The 16946-nt window shown below is 38.1% G+C and overlaps 1 long non-coding RNA gene across 1 annotated transcript in view; it reads left to right on the top strand.

Annotated features, from left to right (window-relative positions):
* Positions 1–16946, top strand: part of LOC123575176 (uncharacterized) — a 352692-nt gene that overhangs the window by 113526 nt on the left and 222220 nt on the right. The gene's annotated exons all lie outside the window — the stretch shown is intronic.

Raw genomic sequence — 16946 nt, 5'->3', positions numbered from 1 at the left:
AAGTCTAGGCTGAAGTGCAGCCACTGTCTAGCTTCATGCTTGTGTAGGTAGGAATCAAAAAGGTAGACTAAACTTACTTCATATGCACTTATAACTTTAATGAATTAAATTGAACACTCATGGCAGAGGAAGATAGAAAGTCAAGAGAAAGGAAAGGAGAAAATGGGAGAGAGGGGAAAAAATGAAAATTTAAATAGTAGAGCTAAAATAACTCATCCGATAAGCATTTGCCTTGTGGCTAGGGACGAGAAATGAGTGTCCACATGGAGTTTGTCGACATGGCATTCAGTATCTAGACATACACACATCTTAGATAACATATTCCTAAGCATAAACTGACCCCTTTATCTGTGCCCAAATGAAAACAGGGCTGTGTCATCCAGTGCTGGAGTATTGGACCTGTGAAATGGTATAGTTTCCAACATGCCATTTTCCTAAGAAATTTTATAGGTGATTTTCAATGTACATTATTTTTGTTTTATGAACTGGCATTAGAAACCAAACCCTAGGTAAAATGTTATTCTACTCTGTATTCACTTTTATTTTGCCTTAGAATATATCTTATCCTGAGTGTTCTGCTTAAAGACTTCTCCCATAAAGTAATGCTTAATGCATTGCTGTTGTGCTAAAAGTACTCATGTTTAATTCATATTTCATAACATGAATGAAATCTGCAGCAAAGTGATCAGGCATATTTTCATTCTGGAATGTAAAACTCCAAAGATACTTCCTCAGTGAAAGTAGGTTGAGAATATGCTTTAGTTGGAAGACTTGGGAGTGAGGGAAGTTGCATTAATAAAAGTGTTTGCATTAATGAAGCTACATGTCTGGGCTTTCATAATTGGGACCTCAGATGAGAGCGATAATGACCAAACATTTGTTGTAAGTAGTTTCAATTATATTTCTTTTTATGTTTATACTTTGGATGGAAGAGCTGTTGGTGATCACTATGTCCCAAATATCCATGTTAAAATGAATATTCTTTTTTTTTTTTTTTTGAGACGGAGTCTGGCTCTGTCGCCCAGGCTGGAGTGCAGTGGCCGGATCTCAGCTCACTGCAAGCTCTGCCTCCCGGGTTTATGCCATTCTCCTGCCTCAGCCTCCCGAGTAGCTGGGACTACAGGCGTCCGCCACCTCGCCCGGCTAGCTTTTTGTATTTTTTAGTAGAGACGTGGTTTCACTGTGTTAGCCAGGATGGTCTCGATCTCCTGACCTCGTGATCCGCCCATCTCAGCCTCCCAAAGTGCTGGGATTACAGGCTTGAGCCACCGCGCCTGGCCTAAAATGAATATTCTTTCCTCTCAGTGATATTCCCTAGAGTCAGGTAAGCCTGGATTCAAATTCTGGCCCTATTTATTCCTAACTGTAGAACCTTAGAGGGTTACTGTGACAACTCAAACAATTAAATGACATAATACATGAAAATACTTTGTCTGATAAATGCAAAGTTTTCCACAAGCATTAGTTGCTGCTGCCCCACTGAAGCCTGTCGACCTGGCCACAAGGTCAATTTTAGATGGAAGGTCTCTGACCCCAAGTTTAAGAGGCTTCAATAAAGTGGTCCATGGGGCAGCCTGTGCTATGGGTAGCTGGAGCTATGCACAACTATGATTGTTCTGCTCAGTTCTCAGTTAGAGAAATAAAATCTTCCCCAAATATATGTCATGATTTTCCCAATAAACTTGAAGTTGACCTCTTGGGTTCTTTCTACCATCTCATGCTCAAGAGGAGAGTTTTGAATCACTTGTTTAATCTCAGGTGCTGGCTGACTGATCAAGTTATTCAAACTGAAACATGCAGTTTGGCATTAGAGCTGTTTGGTTTGGTTATGCCCATTGATCAAATGTACTGCATAAGCACCAAATTTTCTCTTTCATCCCATGTTCTGTAGATGTGGCCCCCCTCAGTAGGATTTGTATCAATATCAAGATAAATCATATATAAGCACATGCACATCATGTGAGGTGGACACGGCAGAAATGAGATGGCCACCTCTTTGCAAAAGCTCCTGGAAACCCTCAGACTACACTGCCACATATTTTATCCAAAACGGAGGAACACAGTCAATTTTCTTTACTTTTTAAAAATAAAGAATAATAAAAGCAAATGACTCAAAGACACTTGAGATATTCTTTAGGCTAAGAGCGTGCAGTGATTACCTGAAGAGCAAACACCATTTATTCTTTGCCGATCATTCTTTCTTACCAAGTTTAGATGGATTGTATTAATTCTAAACCAAATGATTAATTAAACTGACTGCTTGAGTTCTCCTTTCTTCCCTTCAGCTTTGGAGGTAATTAATCATGGCTATTTCTGGCTTTTAATAGCATTAAAGTTGTGTTTTACTATATTATTTTGGTTGTCTCTTCGAAACTCAATTATGTCAGCATATAATAATGCAGAGGATAGGTTCAGAAATGTAAATTAACCTTGATTCACTCCTTCCCTGAAAGGGAGCTCCTGGAGTCTTTCAGAAGAATGCTTCCCATCATTGAATGTGACGTTATCCATTAAGACCCAGGTGTCTGGAGCTTTTTACAGTGCTTTCAAAAGGAGGCCAGATTCTTTGGGCCATGAGAAGCATGTCCTTGAGCAATAGTGAACAATTTCCCTATTTAAAGAGGATTTAAGAGCTTCAGATCAAGGGGCAAGACCATCAAATAGGAAATATCACAAGGATCTTAAATTCACTAATTTAATATGTTGAAAAGTATCACATTTTTCAAGCCCTCTTTCAAAATAAAATGTTGTTTCTAGTTTAAGATGGTGATTTTGCCATTCTGAACTCCCCTGAAACTCTTATGAATATTTGGAGAGTGAAAAAAATGATATTATTATAACACATATACAGACACCCCAAGTGAATTACGGTAGCAGTGGATCGTTTCCCAGTGTTTGGAAGGCCTATGGTGATGCAAAGAGACTTCAGATGGGTGGCAGATGCTTCCACACATATGAAAGAGAGAAAACCTTCTTTCCTAGTGAACTTTAGGGCAGCACTTTGTTACTTCTCTACTTTTTGAACAAGATAGCCAAGGTCTGTATCAGCAGAAACTCTAAGGCCATCACAGTATATTTTGTAGAATAAAAAACAAAACAACAACACAGGAAGTAGAAGAGGCTGGTGGTGGAGTGCTGAGTTTTGGGAGCTACACTTCCAACCAGTTAACTGTAGGCCAGAGAGGAAACAGGAGGACGCGGTGCAGGCTGGGGACTGTAGCTGCTCCTGTGTTTCATCTCTTCTACAGGTCAAAGAGGAGTGAAGGTAGGAGAAGGAGGCTCAGCTCCATCCTGGTTTGCCCGTGAAAAAGAACATCTTGGGACCACGAGAAAGAAGCTAGTAGCAAGGCACTTTAACTGTTCTCCAGCCTCTACCTGAGAAGGGAATACCACTCACATCTGAGGATACACCTGCGAGCTCTTCTGCTTAATATGCTCGACTATTATTAGGATACTATGAAACGAACTTTATGCTTCAATTGTAATCTTTTGGATTGGTTGAGAAAAGTTTATTTTTCCCCTTGGTCCACTTAAATGGCACAAAGGACCTGTCTCCCAGTATATAAGCAAATTCCTCATACCCAGGAAAATGGGTCAGCAAGTCACATTAAAGATTAAAAATCAGTCATAGTGGCAATATAAAACAAACTTTAGTCTGACATGACCAGACCTTCTTTATCACAGTTTTCTTCCCTTCCATATCTCCCCATATCTTGTTCATTAGGATATTTTCCAACCTAACCAAGAGAACACTAGGTTTTCTTTCCTTATTTTCCTCCCTAATTCTGTAATTTTCTCTACTTTAGAAGTTGGGCACCAATAATGCACTTCACCCATTCCATCCTTAGTTGTAAGATGGGTGTAATAGTAGGATTACATTGCAGCATAGTTTCGAGTATTGCACACAGGACACTTAGTACAGGGCCCAGCACATAAAAACACCTCATATCAGAAAAACCTAGAAAACCTTATGACACAAGTATAATTCTGGGCCAGGTCACAAACATTGCTTAGCTATAAGAGGACTGACCTACATTCAGTTAGAAACAGAAAATCCAGACCTAAGGGCAATTTAGTGGCAGGGGCAGAGGAAGTGCATCCAAGAAGCCTGGGTGTCCCCTTGACCACAGCTTGCACGGTTTATATCCCTCTTCACCATATTCTTTTTGTTCAAATATCACAAGTCCCCTTTCACTCATTAAAGAAAGTCAGGCTTGCTTCTCTTTCCTTCAGAAACTAAAGTAGAAACTAATCCACATGGTCCACAGAGCATTAGTATCGTGGTCACTAAGAACTAGAAATTAATTCTCTAGCAATCTGCTGTGGACATGCTGAGCAGGATCTCTCTTGGCCCTCATCCCCTCATCTGACCAACTACCTGGAGAATTTCTCCATCTGCCACTGTGGCAAATTGCTGCTTTGATGTGAGGATGTATAATCTCTATCTCAGTCTATTACTGGTTTTTGTTTTTGTTGTTGTTGTTGTTTTCTTTTTCGAGACAGGGTCTTGCTCTTTTGCCCAGGCTGGAGTGCAGTGGTGCAATCATGGCTCACTGCAGCCTTGACCTCCCAGGCTCAAGCGATCCTTCCACCTCAGCCTCCCACGTAGCTCGGACCACAGGAATGTGCCACCATGCTGGCTAATTTTGTACTTAATTTTATTTTTGTAGAAACGGGGTCTTGCCATGTTGCCCAGGCTGGTCTCAAACTCCTAGGTTCAAGCAATCCTCCTGCCTTGGCCTCCCAGAGTGCTGGCATTACAGGTGTGAGCCACTGCACCTGGCCAATTGCTATTGAAATTATCTTGCTATTCTGCCCAAATGGCTTTGAGCAGAGATCTATCTGGACAACATTACTTGTTCAGTCCTAGTGATATAACACAATAGAAGGTTATTTGTCACTTCCTTCAAGTACAAATCAGGTATCCCTCACCATTGTACAGTTCTCTTTTAAGCAGTGATTTGAGAAGCCAGCCTTCTTTCATCTTGAACAAGGGACTTCTAAAGCCAGCAAGTGTGTCTATGTCAAGCTAGTGGAGAAGGAAAGAGCTTTGATGGGTCAGGCTTCGGACACCACACATTACTTCTGCTCACATATTTTTTGCTAGAACTTCATCACACAATCATACCAAACAAGGAAGTCTGGGAAACATATAATATCTGCAACCATGAGAGAGGGGAAAGAGTTTCAAAGGCCCCAGGCAGTGCCTTCTGGCTAACATAGTCTAGAGGTAACTTGCCTGAATCCTGAGTTTGCATCTAGGACACGCATGTCACATACTCTTTAAACCTATGGAGAATACATGTGGAGTCAGACAAATTCACAACCATACTTAAGACCCCGTGGGACATCCCATCTATGAAAATTACTTATTTCAGGAAACAGAAAAAGAGGATGAGAAATGCCATTCTCCGTGAGCCCGAAGGCATGGTCTCTTTGAAGAAGCTACGGAAGCCACAAGGAGAGAAAAGTCTGAGAAGGACACAGGGCTGCAAATAGCACTGCGTTGGAAATAGTACCACATAAAAAATATTGCATCCTGCTTTTTCATATACATTTGTGTAATAAGTATTTTCCCAGGTCATCCAGTACACTTTCACGGCCTTTGGTGGCTTATTTCATACATCTGAAGATTAACAGTTGAGACTTCCTACCCTGCTTCATTTTCTTCCTCTGCAAATGTTTAGTTAAATCATCGCTTCCTGATGCTTCTTAATATAATACTTCTTAATATATGTGTATATTGGGAAAACGGATATCTTATGGTATTGAATCTTCTTATTCAGGGATATACTATATTCCTCAATTTATTCAGGCTTTCTTTTGGGACGCTTAATACAATTAGAACGTTATTTTCATATTTTTCTACATTTACTTACTAGTAAACTTAGGCAAGTCATGTAATCTGAAGTCTAAGTTTTCTCCTCTTATTGAGATTAATAATAATAGCTATCTTCATAGGAATCTATTACATGTTAAATGAGATAATATATGTAAAAGCATTTAGCATAGTGCCTGACATCATAACTGTTCAATAAATGAGTGCAATTGTTACAATTACTGCTAGATTTATTATTTATTTATTTATTTAAGAGGGAGTCTCGCTCTGTCACCCTGGCTGGAGTGCAGTGGCGTGATCTCAACTCACTGCAACCTCTGCTCCTGGGTTCATGTAATTCCCCTGCCTTAGCCTCCCGAGTAGTTGGGATTACAGGCACCTGCCACCGTGCCCAGCTAATTTTTGTATTTTTAGTAGAGATGGAGTTTCCCCATGTCGGCCAGGCTGGTCTTAAACTCCTGACCTCACATGATCCACCCACCTCGGCCTACCAAAATACTGGGATTATAGGCATGAGCCATCACGCCTGGCTGTTGTATTGTCATTTTATTTGTCCATTTATGTAAATTTTTATGACTACGGTCAGTTCCCTATATTTTCTAATTGGTTTTTAGAGGTAAGGAGGATTTTATTTTTGTATATTTACTGGATTCATGGTTTTCTAGATTCTGAATATTTCTAATATCTTAGTTGATTACCTTGGTTTTTCATGCAGGCATTAGAAAATATTATTATAATAATAAAAAGGTTGGATCTTATTTCTAATACCTAAACTTTATTTTAATCACTGTTACAATGGCTGAAACTTCCAGAACAATGCAAAGTAATAGTATGATAGCAGGTGTGTCTGTCTTATTCCTGGGTTATAAAACATGAGAAGCATTTTTGTTAAAGTGTAGTATATGGTCCTGCTTGAGATATATGATACTCATCATGTTAAAAAAATCAAATTTTACTCCTATTCCTTTTTGCTTTCTAATTTAATGTTTTATATAGTTTTGAAATATATATATATACACACACATATATATATTGTTTGAAAACTATATAAAATAGCATTGATTTGACAAATATTATTTGGGAATTTATTGTATGGTGTTATGTTTTTACAAAATTGAGCCAATAACATTTTGAATTAGTAGAGTTGAACCATTTTTACATCAGTGGAGTAAATCTTACTTGGTTTTAATTTATTTTTACAATAAACTTCTGGGCTTGAATTTTTAATGTTTATTAAGAATAAATGGTTTGGTATATATACTTAAGATTAGACTATAATTTTTAAAATTCATTATTTGTTGGATTTTGGCATTGGGTTTTGAGGAATTTATTAAATGATTTGGAACTTCTCTTTGCCTATATTCTAAAATAGGTTATATAATAAAGAATGGTTTTTTCTTTTTTCTTTCCTTTTTTATTTTTTTGAGATGGACTTTCGCTCTTTTTGCCAAGGCTGGAGTGCAATGGTGCTATCTTGGCTCACTGCAACCTCCACCTCTTGGGTTCAAGTGATTCTCCTGCCTCAGCCTCTTGAGTAGCTGGAATTACAGGCATGTGCTACCATATCCGGCTAATTTTGTATTTTCAGTAGAGAAAGGGTTACTCCATGCTGGTCAGGCTGGTCTTGAACTCCCGACCTCAGGTGATCCGCCTGCCTCAGCCTCCCAAAGTGCTGGGATTACAGGTGTGAGCCACCGCGCCCTGCCTGATTTTTTTTAAGTTTGAAATAATTAACCCATAAAACTGTTTTGAATTGGCACCTTTTCTGAAAGAACTATTGGGTATCATTTACCATTTCTTCTTAGTTTATTGTTTTATTCCAACTTCCTTTTTCATCTTCAGCCCATTATAAGTTATGTTTTTCTAGGAAATTATTTCATTTCACCAGGATTTTTTAAAAATAAAAGAGATAGGTAAAAGTATACTTTTAGTTAAAATAACTTTTTACTAAAGGTATTAAAAAGTTAATAATTCTTAATATGAATTCCATTTTCCTTGTCTGAAAAGTAAATTGAATGGATAGGATAAATTCTAGAGTCCATTAGAACTTTAACAGTTTATGTCTGTGATTGTTTAATTAAAGCAAGTCCTAAATCTAATGAAAAAATTAAAAAATAACTTTCTAGTGCTGGATGTATCTCTACCTTCACATCTAAGTATCATCACCCAGACTCTTGCCGTTTGCTTTTTGAGACACTCCTGAGTGTCTTTTATTAAGTATCCTCCCCTCCAATTTATGCTGTTTCAAGGCCAAACTTAGCTTCCTGAAACCAGTGTGCATGTAATCCCTGTTAGCATTCAGCCCACTCCCACCTATCAGCACCTATTTTCATTCTTCTCTTCTTCAAATCCCAAGATTCCTCTGCTCTCTAAAGCCCTCTGTGTGCGTTCGTGATTCTTCCCACCATTATGGTCTCTTTCACATGTATGGTCTATTCCACTACATTTGCAAGCGGCATATATTGTCATCTTCCTATGCATATGTCCTGTTCATCTGAGTTGATAATGTGGTAGCGGTAGTGGTGGAGAGCCTGTAGGGTCAGGTTTATATTTGAAAGTCAAAGTCATCGTGCAGACTTGGCTGATGGCAGCCTTTACCGAAGACCACTGGAAAGACAAATGTGGCAGCTCTGATGCTGGACACATTGTCTTTTATAGAACTGTTCCTTTGATTTCCTCTTCTATTCGCCCAAAAAACCACCTCCACAAATATTTCTTACATGGCAACCAGTTCCTAACTATTTAGGAAAGGGAAAAACTTTCATTAGGATAAACTAATGTAATATATGATATGATATAATACATATAATACAACAAAAATACCCTTAAGCAGAAAGATGATTTAGTAGCTCATGCAGAAATCAGAAGAGTATTCAGTCACTGCTCTCTAAAGAACTGTAGCTGGGCAGAACAATGAATGGCTAAAGTAACCTTTACTCTCCTTAGAAGATAGACTACGGCTTTGTGTAAAAAATCATACCCTGACTTGGCAGGGCACGGTGGCTCATGCCTGTAATCCCAGCATTTCGGGAGGTGGGCGGATTACGAGGTCAGGAGATTGAGACCACGCTGGCTAACACGGTGAAACCTGTCTCTACTAAAAATACAAAAAATTAGCCGGGCGTGGTGGCGGGCGCCTATGGTCCCGTCTACTCCGGAGTCTGAGGCAGGAGAATGGCGTGAACCCGGGAGGCAGAGCTTGCAGTGAGCCCAGATTGTGCCACTGCACTCCAGCCTGGGCAACAGAGCAAGACTCAGTCTCAAAAAAAAAAAAAAAAAAAAAAAAAATACCCTGACTTTTAAAGGCTGGAAGTGGACAAAGAATTTCTGTATGGGGAGCACCCAAACCTCAAAGTTTTGACTCATTTTTTCCCTTCTCTTACCTTATTCCTTCTTGGTTTCCTCCCAGTGGCTACTAATGCCATAGTGAGCTCAAACAAGGTCAAAATTCATTGATGATTTCCTCATGGAGCAGCAGAAGACAGGCTGTCACATTTAAAATAAGACTAAGCCAAAGACAGATAACAAAACAGAAACTAATGCCAAAAGTAACAACTGACTACACAAATCCCTCAGGATGCTTCGACAGAACTCAGGTCTCTCATGAAAGGTTAGGGATGGAGTTTTAGTGGGAAGGAGATAACAGTATGGAAACTGGAGGTAGAAACAATAAGATCAAAGAATTCTAGAGCGTGGAAGAAATCTCAACACACCCATCAATGTTTCAGAATACAATCTAAATTCCTGACAGTGGCTCAAAAGTCTTTGAAGGACTTGAACCTCTCTTTCCTCTTGGAATTCATCTCCTGCTTCTTCCTGGGCTTCTCCTTCCTTTCTAGCTATTCCAGCCGCCTTGTTCTTCTTCCAGCAATGAAAGCTTTCTTCTGCCTCAAAGACTTTTTACTTGATTTAGTCTTTGCTCAAAATTCATCTTTTCAGTGAGTTTATATTTAGAGGCCATTATAGATAAAAATAAATCCTCATTTTACTCTATTCTCTAACCCTGCTTTGTTATTCTTCATAAAACTGAACAAAACCTGACCATACTAATATTTGTGTTTTTATATTTCATACATCTCCTCCTCTGAAAAGAAAACTCCAGGCTGGGCACGGTGGCTCACGCCTGTAATCCTAGCACTTTGGGAGGCTGAGGGGGGTAGATCACCTGAGGTCAGGAGTTCGAGACCAGCCTGACCAACATGGTGAAACCCCGTCTCTACTAAAAATACAAAAAACAGCTGGGTATGGTGGCGGGTGCTTATAATCCCAGCTACTTGGGAGGCTGAGGCAGGAGAATCACTTGAACCCAGGAGGCGGAGGTTGCAGTGAGCCGAGATCATGCCACTGCACTCCAGCCTGGGCAACAGAGCGAGACTCTGTCTCAGAAAAAAAAAAAAAAAAAAAAAAGGAAGAAAAGAAAAGAAAGAAAAAAGAAAGCTCCATGAGGGCAGGCACTTTGCTGGCTCCCTTTAGGAGACGAGCACAGTAATAGTCCTTGCAATGTCCCTGTGACTACCTGTCTCTCCCTTCCAATTCATATGTGCATACACCATGATTAAATTAATATTCTTAGAGCCAAGTTGCACTCTTCATGACTACATTGCTCAAAACATTTAATTGTTGCTTATTGCCCACGGAATTACATCAAAGTTCCTCACGATTGATTCAGTCCAAGACTAGCTTTTATAATATTATCTCTCAGCATTTCTCTATAATTTATTTGAACCAAACTGGATTTTGCAAAGTGCAAAAAATAATGTGCTCTATATCCTCACTTTGTCTTTTTTTCCTCCTCCATTCTATTACAAGACTATGTTTTACTTATCTCTGTGACCCCAGTAGAGCAGAGTGCATGATTTATGGCTAATATGCATTTATTGAGCACTTGTTCGTTGCTAACAGACCAGGTGAATGCTGGATTAGAGATAAAGTAGTTAGCTGAGGTAGAAACTATTATTAATTCCATTGCACAGATGAAGTTAGAAAACTCATCCAGGGTTACAGTGGTGGAGTTCGGATTCCAACCCAGTCATTTCATCACCATGGTCAATGCTGTGACCAAGACATACCCAAGGCACATGACGTGAAAGATCATGAGAAGTTTTACTCATGAGGAAACCATAGAATCTGGAGATATAACATCTGGTTGTTTTTGGATGTGAATTGGGGGATTTCTGTTTTGTTTTTTTTTCTCGTGGCTGGTAAAAGAGTTTATTTCTGAACTTGACCCATGTCTGTGCTGTTTTACCTTTTTGATGGAAATGATGTTTTACAAAACTGTTCTGGAAAGTATGCATTCTGTATTACTGCTCCATTCAGCCACCTGATATTTTAAGCCAGTCCATGATGCTTGTTCAAGACAATCAAGGGACCAGGAAACAATTAGTCAGGAGACCTTGACAGCCAGAGAGTAAATTACATTTATGAGCACACTCTGCAGCCATCGCAAAAATCTCTTTAATGAGAACGGGAGCTATTTGTTCTCGTCCATTAAACAATGTCTATATGGATGCTTGTTGTTGGCTTGTGCAACCCCCAGCTTTTGTTTTTACAGATCAAAGTGGATATTCTTCATGGATATTGCAGTACAGACCACTTGCAAGGGAACATGAACTGTAGTGGGCAGGGTATCAACATTTCATGGACTTGGAATTCATATGAATCTTTCGAAGGTACTTTAGCACATTTTTATTAGCTATTTGGCCATAGGATGTAATGAAAAATGCATTAAACTTGTATTTAGGAGACTAGATTTTAGACCTTCCTCTCACAGTTTGTGATCTGGGAAAGTCATTTTACTTCTCTGTTGTAAAATAGGAGATGATTAGACAAAGTTTCTCCCACTTAAAAATTCTGATTGTATGCTGACCATGTCGTGGTGTGAAGATGCAAAACTACAGTTTGTAAAAATCTCATATAATTCATAGAGAGGCCTTTCTAGTTTCCTAAGCTGCAGAAAGAGATATTAAAATATCTGAAACACTTGGTAGTTATAGTTAGGAGGGGAACTGGATTAGATGTGTTTGGTCAAAACCAAGCACTGGAGTCTGTTTCAAGGGACGAGTTAATGTAAGTCTATGTGCTTAGACTGTGCCATTGTACTAGGAACAAGTTCCTTAGACTGTGCTGTTGTACTAGGAACAAGTATGTGTAGTATCTCTGATGTGGAGTAATAGAGAGTAATATGTCTCCTCAATTATCTTAAGGTATTCAGCCTTAGGGAGCATATCATTAGAATGCTTGAAGTAAAAGTAAAATAAAATCCAACTCAAGCTATTGTTAAAAACAAATAGGGAAATTTATTTAAAATGTTGTATACATTTCATCCGGAATTATTTTTTTAAACATGTATTCATACGGTATATTTACAAATGCTCCTTGACTTATGATATGGTTACATCTGGCAAAACCATACTGTAAATTGCAAAGATTATGGGTTGAAATACATTTAATACACTTGACCTACTGAACATCATAGCGTAGCCTTGCCTGCCCTAAACATGCTCAGGACACTTTCATTAACCTACAGTTGGGGAAAATCATCTGGCAACACTGAAAACTGTCGAATGCCAGTTGTTTACCCTTGTGATGGCTTCGCTAACTCAGAGTTGTGGCTCAGTGCTGCTGCGCAGTGCTGTGAGAGAGTATCGCTAGCCCAGAACAGATCAAAATTTGAAATTTGAAGTATGATTTCTCCTGAATGTGTATGTCATTTTTGCACCATTGTAAAGTCAAAAAATCATCGCAAGTTGAACCATCATAAGTCAGAGACTGAATATACCAACATATATGTATATTCATAGTAGATCTGTGTAATATACACACAAATATAGGGTTCGTATAGGTTGTATGATTTAACACGTATGTAGCATGATATGTAAATGGATTTTAATCTTTTTTTCTGCATTATATATTTTGAATTATAACTTGGGATATGCAAAACTATTTTAATTCAATTATTTAAATAAATGTACAGTAGTAATCTATTTTTAACTTATCTCCATACATATATATGGACATTTAGGTTGTTTCCATTTGTTTGCTTGAAAAAAAAGTATCCAGTGGCCAGGCACGGTGGCTCATACCTGTAATCCCAGCACTTTTGGAGGCCGAGGTGGACAGATCACTTGAGGTTAAGAGTTCGAGACCAGTCTGGCCAACTCGGTGAAACCCCATCTCTTAGCTGGGTGTGGTGGCGCATGCCTCTAATCCCAGCTACTCTGGAGGCTGAGGCAGGAGTGTCACTTGAACCTAGGAGATGAAGGTTGCAGTGAGGTGAGGTTGCACCACTGTACTCCAGCCTGGGCGATAGAGTGAGACTCTGTCTCAAAAAAAAAAACAAAACAAAACTATCCAATGAATTATTCGTCCATCAGGACAAAGAGGTTTTCCAGTTCAGGTCAATTGCACGGTAGGGTTCCTCTTGCTTTGGCTGGCTGCTGGGTTTTTGTGTGAATAAAAGTTTCATTCATTTGAGAGAAATGCCTAGGTGTGGAATTGTTGAGTAATATGGTAGTTGCATGGTTAATATTTTAAGAAACTGCCAAATTGTTTTCCAGAGTGGCTATACCATTTTACATTCCCTCTAGCAATGTATGAGGGATCCGTTTCTCTGCACTTCACCAGCATTTAGCATTTTTTATTATGATTTTAGCCATTCTGATTGATAGGGATGGAGTGATATCTTATTGTCGTTTTCATGTTCATTATTTTACATTTAATATTATTTTAACTTATATTTATTTAATTGATTAATCACTGAACATCTTTCCACATGCTTGTCATTAGCATGTCCTCTTTAATGAAATGTCTCTTCATGTCTTTTGCCCATTTCCTGATTGGATTATTTGTTCTATAATGGTCCTTTGTCAGGTATGTGGCTCGCAAATATTTAATCCTAGTCATTTAGTCATTTGATTCTCTTGACATGGGCTTTCGCAAGGCAGAAGTTTAATGTTGATGAGATCCAGTTAATGATTTTTTTCCTTTAATGGACTGTGCTTTTGTTGTCAATCTAAGAACTCTGCCTATCCCTGGATCCTGAAGATTTTCTCTCATTGTTTTCTGCCAAAAGTTTTTTTTGTTTGTTTGTTTGTTTGTTTTTTTTTTTTCCAGTTTTACATTTTACATTTAGGTCCATGATCTGTTGTGGGTTAATTTTTGCGTGCAGTGTGAGGTTCAGGGCAAAGTTCCATTTTTTACCTGTGGTTGTCCAATTTGCTCCAGAATCGTTTTGTTAAGACTCTTCATTGCAGTGCTTTTGCACCTTTGTCAAAAATCACTTGAGCATATTTATGTGGGTGTATTCCCAAGTTCTCTGTTCTGTTACATTGATCTATTCTTCCACCAACACCATGCTGTCTAGATGACCTTAATATAGGGTAGAGTGGTTCCTCCCACTTTATTCTCCTTTGTCAAGATTATTTAGCTGTTCTAGGGCATGTGCCTTTACATAAAAACTTAAGAATAATATGGTCTATGTCTACAAAAAACCTTGCTGGGACTTTGATATAAATTGTATTAAACCTATAGATCACTTTGGGATAATTTCCTATGTCGAATCTTCTAAGTTGTGAAAATGGTATGTGTCTCAACTTTTTTTTAGGTCACCTTTGATTTCTTTCATCACTATTTCATAACTTCCAGCATACAGATCTTGTACCTATTTTACTTGGTACACACGAGTGATTTCATTTCTTTTGGCATGATTATAAATGAAATTATAATTTTAATTTTTGTCTCCACATGTGAATTGTTAGTCTCCACACATGATTGATTTTTATATATTGATCTTGTATACTGTGATCTACCTGAACTCAGTTATTATTTCTAGGAGATTTTGTAGAATCTTTGAGGCTTTCTATATAGATAATACTGTCATCTGGCAATAGGGACTATTTTATTTCTTTCTTTCCAATCTTTATGTCATTTTTTTTTTTCTTGACCAATTTGCTGCAAGTAAAACTTCCAGTACTGTGTTGAAAGACAGCAGTAACAGCAGACATCTTGCTTTGTTCCTGATCTTAGGGAGAAAGCTCTCAGTGTTTCACATTAAGCATAATGTTAGCTGTAAGGTTTTTGTAGATTCTCAAGTTGAGGTAGTTCCTCTCTATTCCTAACTTGTTAATGGTCTTTATCAAGAATAAGTGTTAACTTTTTTTTTCCAAATGCTTTTACTGTGTCAGTTGATAAGATCATATATTTCATCTTTTGTGGATGCCTTCTTTAGTGGATTACATTGATTGATTTTTTTAACGCTTAACTGGTCTTACCTGGAATACATCCCACTTCATCATGGTGTTTAGTTGTTGTTATTTTTTAAAATATTTATTTATTTATTTATTTATTGAGTTGGAGTCTTGCTCTTATTGCCCAGGCTGGAATGCAGTGGCATGATCTCAGCTCACTGCAGCCTCCGCCTCCCGGGTTCAAGTGATTCTCCTGCCTCAGCCTCCCGAGTAGCTGAGATTACAGGCACCTGCCACCACACCTGACTAATTGTTGTATTTTTAGTAGAGATGGGGTTTCGCCATGTTGGCTAGGCTGGTCTCGAACTCCAGACCTCATGTTCCATCCACCTTAGCCTCCCAAAGTGCTGGGATTATAGGTGTGAGCCACTGTGCCCGGCCTAGTTGTTTTTATACATTGTTGGATTTGGTTTGCTAATATTTTGTTAATATTAATTAATTTTGTTATTATTAATTAATTTTGCATAGGTTCATGAAAAATATTTGCCAGTAGTTTTCTTTTTGTGTACTGTTTATTTCTGATTTTTTGATATCACAGTAATACTGGACCCATACAAGTGAGTTAAGAAGTGTTCCCTCCCCTTCTGTCCTTTGAATCCTTCTTCCTCTTCTACATAATTCTTTTCTGGAAAATTCTGTAAAAGGTTTTGCCATGTGGAATTTTCGGTATCATTATTTTTAGGCATTCTGAAATTTCTCTCATGATTTCAAATTTAACTCAAAAGTTTATTTAAGTGAGATTATTACATTTTCCAATTGGAAGGGTTATTTCATCTTCCAGTTTAAATATTAATTTCTAGTTTTAGAATGCTGTTGTCAAAAAATGTTATTGGTGGTATTTCTAAACAGAAGGCTTCATTGTGGTTTTCTTTGAGGTCTCATATAGTCATATCATGTGATTAAAAAGGAGGTTTATTTCTGTTCTAAAGTTACACTATGAACTAAAGTCTCCTGTGACTCGTATGTTTCTATTTACTGATTTTACAAAGATATTTAATGTAATTTTTATTCTTTATGGGCTCTTTATCTATGTTTTTTGTCAGTAATTATCACTATAGTCAGTGTTGACTATTCCATTTATTATTATAAAGTACCTTTATTTGTTTTATGTAATGCTTTTATTCCTGAATTCAGTTTTCTAATAGAAATAATTGCTGGGGTCCGTGCCGGGGGTGGTGGAGAATGAAAGAACACACAAAAGACAAAGACACACAGAGAACATGGCGGCCGCACTCAGAGCCTCCGCCTCACTTTATTTATACCCCATAAACCCCACGTCAGCAGAAAGAATGCAATGCAAAACAAACTTTCTTTTCCCAGATGTAACCTTCTACTCAGTTCCTTGTTTCTATGCTCTTCCTTATCTGCCCGCCTTCTTGGCGCCTACGGGAGTTCATTAAAAGTTCAATTGGAGATACTGTCCTTGAGCCCTATCTATTCTCAGCATACTGTTTTCAAAGGCCCCTGCAAATAATCTATAATTTGCTTTACTTTTATTGCATTTTTTGGCATGCCATTGCTAGCTCTTTTACTTTTTTTAGATTTTCTAAGTTATTTTGTTTTAAGTATGTCTGTTGTATGCAACATATAGTTAGGTATTGCTTTGTGATCAGAGACCAGATCTCAGAGCTTTTAACTTTTAATTAGGTGATCTTATTTCATTTGTGTACGGTGCTAGAATACGTAGTTGGATTTTGTTGTGTCATTATATTATATTTTATTTTATGCATTTTCACTTAGCTTTTTTTCTTTTTATGTACTATACATAGTTCTCTGTATGGTTCAAACTGACTTTGCTTAATTGTGTGTGTGCGTGCATGTGTGTGTGTGTGTGTGCGTGCACGTGCACACACTGCCTG

Source organism: Macaca fascicularis, chromosome 8, assembly GCF_037993035.2.
Source record: "Macaca fascicularis isolate 582-1 chromosome 8, T2T-MFA8v1.1".
Lineage (NCBI taxonomy): Eukaryota > Metazoa > Chordata > Mammalia > Primates > Cercopithecidae > Macaca > Macaca fascicularis.
This window is presented reverse-complemented; position numbering and strand designations above follow the sequence as displayed.